The sequence below is a fragment of the Nerophis ophidion genome, linkage group LG05, assembly GCF_033978795.1.
Source record: "Nerophis ophidion isolate RoL-2023_Sa linkage group LG05, RoL_Noph_v1.0, whole genome shotgun sequence".
In the NCBI taxonomy this organism is placed as follows: domain Eukaryota; kingdom Metazoa; phylum Chordata; class Actinopteri; order Syngnathiformes; family Syngnathidae; genus Nerophis; species Nerophis ophidion.
This window is the reverse complement of record NC_084615.1, coordinates 68,473,743-68,479,742: the sequence shown is the minus strand read 5'-3', so window position 1 is coordinate 68,479,742 and position 6,000 is coordinate 68,473,743. Positions and strand designations below refer to the sequence as shown.

General features: G+C 47.7%; 1 long non-coding RNA gene across 2 annotated transcripts in view; it reads right to left on the bottom strand.

Annotated features, from left to right (window-relative positions):
- Positions 1-298: 298 nt before the first annotated feature.
- The window catches only part of LOC133552405 (uncharacterized), a 58,903-nt gene continuing 53,201 nt past the window's right edge, over positions 299-6,000 (bottom strand). For both annotated transcript variants that reach the window (XR_009806705.1, XR_009806706.1), the window contains exons 5-6: positions 5,822-5,915; positions 299-1,652 (exon numbers count right to left, since the gene is read on the bottom strand). This is a non-coding gene — a long non-coding RNA (uncharacterized LOC133552405). The remainder of the gene's footprint in view (positions 1,653-5,821; positions 5,916-6,000) is intronic.

Genomic DNA, 6,000 nt, shown 5'->3' with positions numbered 1-6,000 from the left:
ATTGTGATAATGTTCCCCTTTAACATTTGCAGTATCATTTATTGTATACCATGACTTTCTACAGCCTGTGTTATGCCTTAAGTGTGAGGCGCACAATAAAAAGGGTGAAAGGGTCACACATGAGCTGGCAGGTGTTTGTTGCTATTGTCCTTCTACAAAGAGGCAAAGCGATAGATATACTAATAAAACTAAAAAGAACAATGGAGGATTTTTAAAACAAAGCAACACAACATTTCCTGGACAAGAATAGGCTCATGGACTTCTGATACAAATAATGGTAAAAAAACACCAAATGGTTTTCAGATTTTATTAGAAAAATAACCTAAAACGATTAAGAAGTATTTGAGAACAACATTTTTACTCAAAGTGAATTAGTTTCTTTATTATTTTATCCTCTTAAATGACCCCTCTAATGCTGACAACATAAGCACTTATTTCATAGTTCTGGTATTAAAAGAAATTTCTACAGGTAAAATCCCCACATTAGGACAATTAGGAGCACCTTGGAGGGGAAAAAGACTGAGTCAGAACCGGACAAAACCGAAGAGAAACTGGGAAAAAATTAACTGACCTGGCACTCAAAAACATAATGATTTTAGGCTTGTTTTCTGACGAACTTGAGCGCATTTTGGAAGGCCCACTTTTAGCTCCATGTGTCCGAGCCTACATCAGCCTGCTGATGTCACTTACAGAGGACTGGAAGCAATTTTATATTGCGTAGTACGTGTTTTGGGCGCGTCTTCATTCCAAGTTATGTTATTTTCTTACAGAATTTGAAGGAGTGATGAAATATGTCTGCCAGATGCATTGCAACAAGTTGTAGCAATACAACTAAATGATAGGTCAGCCCGCATGCATTTCTAAATGATGGAAATATGTGAAAACTATCGACCTCTCCAGTCAGATTGACTCGCATTAAATGTGACAAACTAAGCAAGAGAAATGTAGTTTGCAGCAATCATTTTGTTGATTGTGACTTAGAAGACGATGGTTTATGGTCGTAGTTTGGATAGAAACAAATTAAAACTTAAGCCAGATGTAATCTGAAAATTAGGAGCACCTGCGAGGAGAGAGAGACCAGTGCTCAAAAACGAGAATAAAAGAAGGTAAGCCATTAAAGTTCTATTTTGCGTCCTTTTCTACTGAGGTTTTCTTCAAATTGCTTGAGGAAATGAAAGGCCCGATCAGGATTGGTCCACTCCTCCTCGGCCTGAGGCTTGAAACAATACAGTTCAATTCTGCAAATGGGGGCTAATTGGCCTTCTACAGCTTCTCTGTCTGGAGAATTTGAATGCAAAATCTTGTTTGTCCAAACTTGTGTAAAGTTCAATACCACATTATATTTCCAGATTATTTTATATCTATTTATTGCTCATAATTTTAACCACATCAGTTTTGAAGTAATCATGGACCAATGCAATTAACATGCAATTAAGTGATAGTAACGTACAATGTAATTATAATACATATATGGTTTTAAATAATTGTTGAGGTTTTATCCACACTGTCTATGCAGAGAAATGGGCTTTAGGTCTGTAGATGATGTCACATCAAGACGAGGTGGCATATCAAGTTTGGCGATGGAAAAGGGGGCATCCCAAGCTCAGTCTGTTATCTACCCATTGATATTAGGGAAAGTATCTGCCAGATTCCTTTAGAAGAGCAAAAAATACATAAAGAGAACTTGTGAGTGAGATATCGGACATCTGAATGCTGTGGGTTCTCTAATGTATTAACATTGATTAGGGAACACAAATTTATAGGGTTATTGTGAAGACTCTTCTTCGGCATGGCAATGCCGGTGTGGTTTTCCCGTGGATGCGTCGAAGCAGAACACAGCAAAAGTAAGATATAAGGTATTTATTTAATAACAAAAGTCTATGAACAAAAATACTGGTGTAAAGAGAAAGAGTAAACAAAACATTTAGCATGAAAGCTAGACAATAAAGTGGCTTGGCGTGAGAGCTAGCGAGAAAATACATACGAATGATGAGAGTCGTCACTGATGCGCGTGGGCAAATTAGGATCCGAGAATGAGTGAACAGAAAAGGTGAGCTTAAATAGGAGGGTGATAATTATTAGCAGGTGTGCGGGGCGAGACAGAGAATGAAAAAACAAACACGTGAAGATCTGAGCAGCAGATCGCAACAGTATTCCCCCCCAACAAAAGACAGATACCAGATGTCTTAAAAAACAAACAAAAACTTGAACCCCCTCCCCAAAACCAGAAAAGTTCACAAACGAAGGGAGGGCGGAGGGAGGCCACGGTGGAGGGTCGCCAGATCGCATGTCCCCGAATCCACCGAGGACACATCATGTGGCGGCGGCGGGTGGAACGCTGCTGCCGAAAAAGTTTTGGCGGGCGACCTCGAAAAGGCCACATTAGTGGCCGCATCGCAGGATGAGGTGCCCGGCGAGGCGGACGACCCGGGCACGGCCACATCCGTGGCCGACATGGAGGAGGGAGTGTCTGGCGAGGAGGATGACCTCGCAGAGGCCACGCCCGTGATCGACGTGGTGGACGACGCCTCAGCACCGAAATCCCAGCAGGCTTGGAAGCAGCAGACGAGGGTGCGGGGACTGCAGCCAAAGCAGGCCCGAGTGCAGCTGGCGAGGATGATGCGGGTGCTGCAGCCGCAGGAGTCGTCGGAGGCGGCCTGGGAGCCGCAGGAGTCGTCGGAGGCGGCCTGGGAGCCGCAGGAGTCGTCGGAGGCGGCCTGGGAGCCGCAGGAGTCGTCGGAGGCGGCCTGGGAGCCGCAGGAGTCGTCGGAGGCGGCCTGGGAGCCGCAGGAGTCGTCGGAGGCGGCCTGGGAGCCGCAGGAGTCGTCGGAGGCGGCCTGGGAGCCGCAGGAGTCGTCGGAGGCGGCCTGGGAGCCGCAGGAGTCGTCGGAGGCGGCCTGGGAGCCGCAGGAGTCATCAGCGTAGAAGCAAACGGCGACGTCGTAGAGGCAGGCGTATTAGTCGTCGGCAGTGCTTGGCGGCGTGGAGCTGGTACCGGCGCTTGGCGGCGTGGAGCTGGTACCGGCGCTTGGCGGCGTGGAGCTGGTACCGGCGCTTGGCGGCGTGGAGCTGGTACTGGAGTAGGCTCCAGCCCTGTCGACACAGTTGTAGGCTCCAGCCCTGTTGTCGACGTTGGTGTGGGCTCCAGCCCCGTCGTCGACACTGGTGCTGGAGTAGGCTCCAGCTCTGGAGCTGGTACTGGAGTGGGCTCCAGCTTTGGAGCTGTTGCTGGAGTGAGATCCAGGCTAAAGTCTGTAACTGGTATGAGAACCAGTTCTGGGTCGGAGGCTGGTTTGAGAACCAGGCTAGAGTTCAAAACTGGTGTGAGAACCAGACTAGAGTTCAAAACTGGTGTGAGAACCAGGCCCGAAAAAGCTGCTGGTGTGTGAACCAGGCGAGAGTCGAATTCTGGCGTGAAAACCAGGTTAGTGTCATGTGCTGGTGTGAGAACCAGACTGGGAGCAGGTGTCGGCTTCAGCCGAGGAGCAGGTGTCGGCTTCAGCCGAGGAGCAGGTGTCGGCTTCAGCCGAGGAGCAGGTGTCGGCTTCAGCCGAGGAGCAGGCACAGGGGTCTGCCGAGGAGAACTAGGGGACTGGCTGTGAGCAGGACTAGGACTATGATGAGTGATAAGACAAACACTAGGACTCGGGCAAGGACTTGAGAGAGGACCAGGACTTACAATCACACTAGTGCTTTGAGAAGGGCTTGGGCAACGACCAGGACTTACAGTCATACCAGGGCTTGGGCAAGAACTAGGACGAACGGTCAAACTAGGGCTTGGGCAAGGACTGGGACTAACAATCAAACTGGTGCTCGGGCAAGGACTAGGACAAAGACTAGGACTTACAGTAACACTGGGGCTCGGACAAGAACTTGGGTAAGGACTAGGGTTCGGACGGAACACAGGTGGAGGAGGTCTACAAGGCCGTTGAGACTTGGCCGGGGAAAAAACAGGTGGAGGAGGTCTACAAGGCCGTTGAGACTTGGCCGGGGGAAAAACAGGTGGAGGAGGTCTACAAGGCCGTTGAGACTTGGCCAGGGGAAAAACAGGTGGAGGGCTAGGAGGCTTAGTAGTTTTAAGAAGAGGTAGCGTCTGCCCTACCTCCGCAACACAGCTATAGGCCGTAGCCCCCCCCTCCAGACGGGAATCCCAGACCCGTTCCCTGTGGTCAGGGACTGACCATAAGGGAGGGTGGTGGGAGGTTTGGAGGCAGGCAGACCCCTCCCCTCTATATTGTCCAGAGTGTCCCTTTGAAAAGGGAGAAAAAACTTTGGACTTGGGCAGAGAATGAGGTTTAAACGGTGGGTTAGAAGAAAAACTAGGTGACTGAGGTTGACTAGAATAATAAGAAAAAATATCCTGATACTTTTGTATCTTATTATTAATGTTATTGTCATTTGAAAATGGCTGAGAAAACGAATCTTCCCCTAAAAATTCCTTGTTGATGACGTCATCATCGGAGGACGGGCCCGCGCCACCGGGGGGCGTCGACGAAATGACGTCATCTGCGCGGGACACAAGTTGGGAATTTGCCCAGTCGGTAAAACTGTTAGCAAAGTGTGTTATTGGGTCCCCAAACAATGGTGTAGGGGTCCTGTGTGCCGACTGTAGGCTGCTGTGTTCGTGAGGAGGGAGACATGGAGTGGGAAAGGCTCTGTCGCCCGACGAAGCCATACTTCGCGGCTTCCGCCGACGCGGACGAGCGCGAGCGCTGCGGGAGGGAAACTCACCGCTCCCGGAAGCATCGATCGGAACCAGTCTTCCCTCCAGGTCCCACATCATGCTTTCGTCTGGATTGCATCGGAGAGTCTCAGCCTCCATCGCTCGGAATACCCTCCATGTGCCTTCGTCGAAGGTCTCCTCGTGGTTGCCAGACGCGGAAAAACTCTTTAATGCTCGGATCCTACTGTGAAGACTCTTCTTCGGCATGGCAATGCCGGTGTGGTTTTCCCGTGGATGCGTCGAAGCAGAACACAGCAAAAGTAAGATATAAGGTATTTATTTAATAACAAAAGTCTATGAACAAAAATACTGGTGTAAAGAGAAAGAGTAAACAAAACATTTAGCATGAAAGCTAGACAATAAAGTGGCTTGGCGTGAGAGCTAGCGAGAAAATACATACGAATGATGAGAGTCGTCACTGATGCGCGTGGGCAAATTAGGATCCGAGAATGAGTGAACAGAAAAGGTGAGCTTAAATAGGAGGGTGATAATTATTAGCAGGTGTGCGGGGCGAGACAGAGAATGAAAAAACAAACACGTGAAGATCTGAGCAGCAGATCGCAACAGTTATAGGGTTAAAAGAGTGAGCGTCTATTTAGGCATGAACTACACTATTTAAATCATATATTCATATATAATACAATTTTGAAGTAAAATTTTGATATACAAATTATTTTTTGTTGCTATTTTTAAAAGACAATTAGGTGGCTTCACCCCAAAAGGAAAGGGTTCAATGCCACAGTTCTAATCATGTGTTGGGTTCAAACATCTATTGGATCAACAAGTCATCAATGTTGTTTTCAAAGAAACTTTTAGCTGGTGGTAGTTGTCTCTCTTCACCACAGCAGCTGCCTCTGATGGTTATCTCTCATTCATTTTCAAACACACACACTGGGAACTTACACACTTGAACACATTCACACACGCTTATTCTCTTGTTTTTTTAACTTCCCATACTTCACTTCCAGCACAAATACTGCACTCACTCAGTCCTTGGGCGTGGATTGTTACTTTGAGATATACAGGAATAACTTTTTTACTTTGCGACTAGTCACCGGTTTGCTCTCCAGGGACGGAGACAATCTAACTTATACTCACTTTTTAGGACTTCCGTATTATAGCGAGGAATGTCTTTGTGACAGAACTGAAGTCGGTGTTGGCGTAAAACTCTTTTGTGGGGAGGGTGTGGGTACTGTGTGAAAAGGCAAGGGCTCCGTGAGTGAAATGACAAAGTTAGTTTGGACCTTACAGATCTTGAAATCCCCATGGGTCACCCT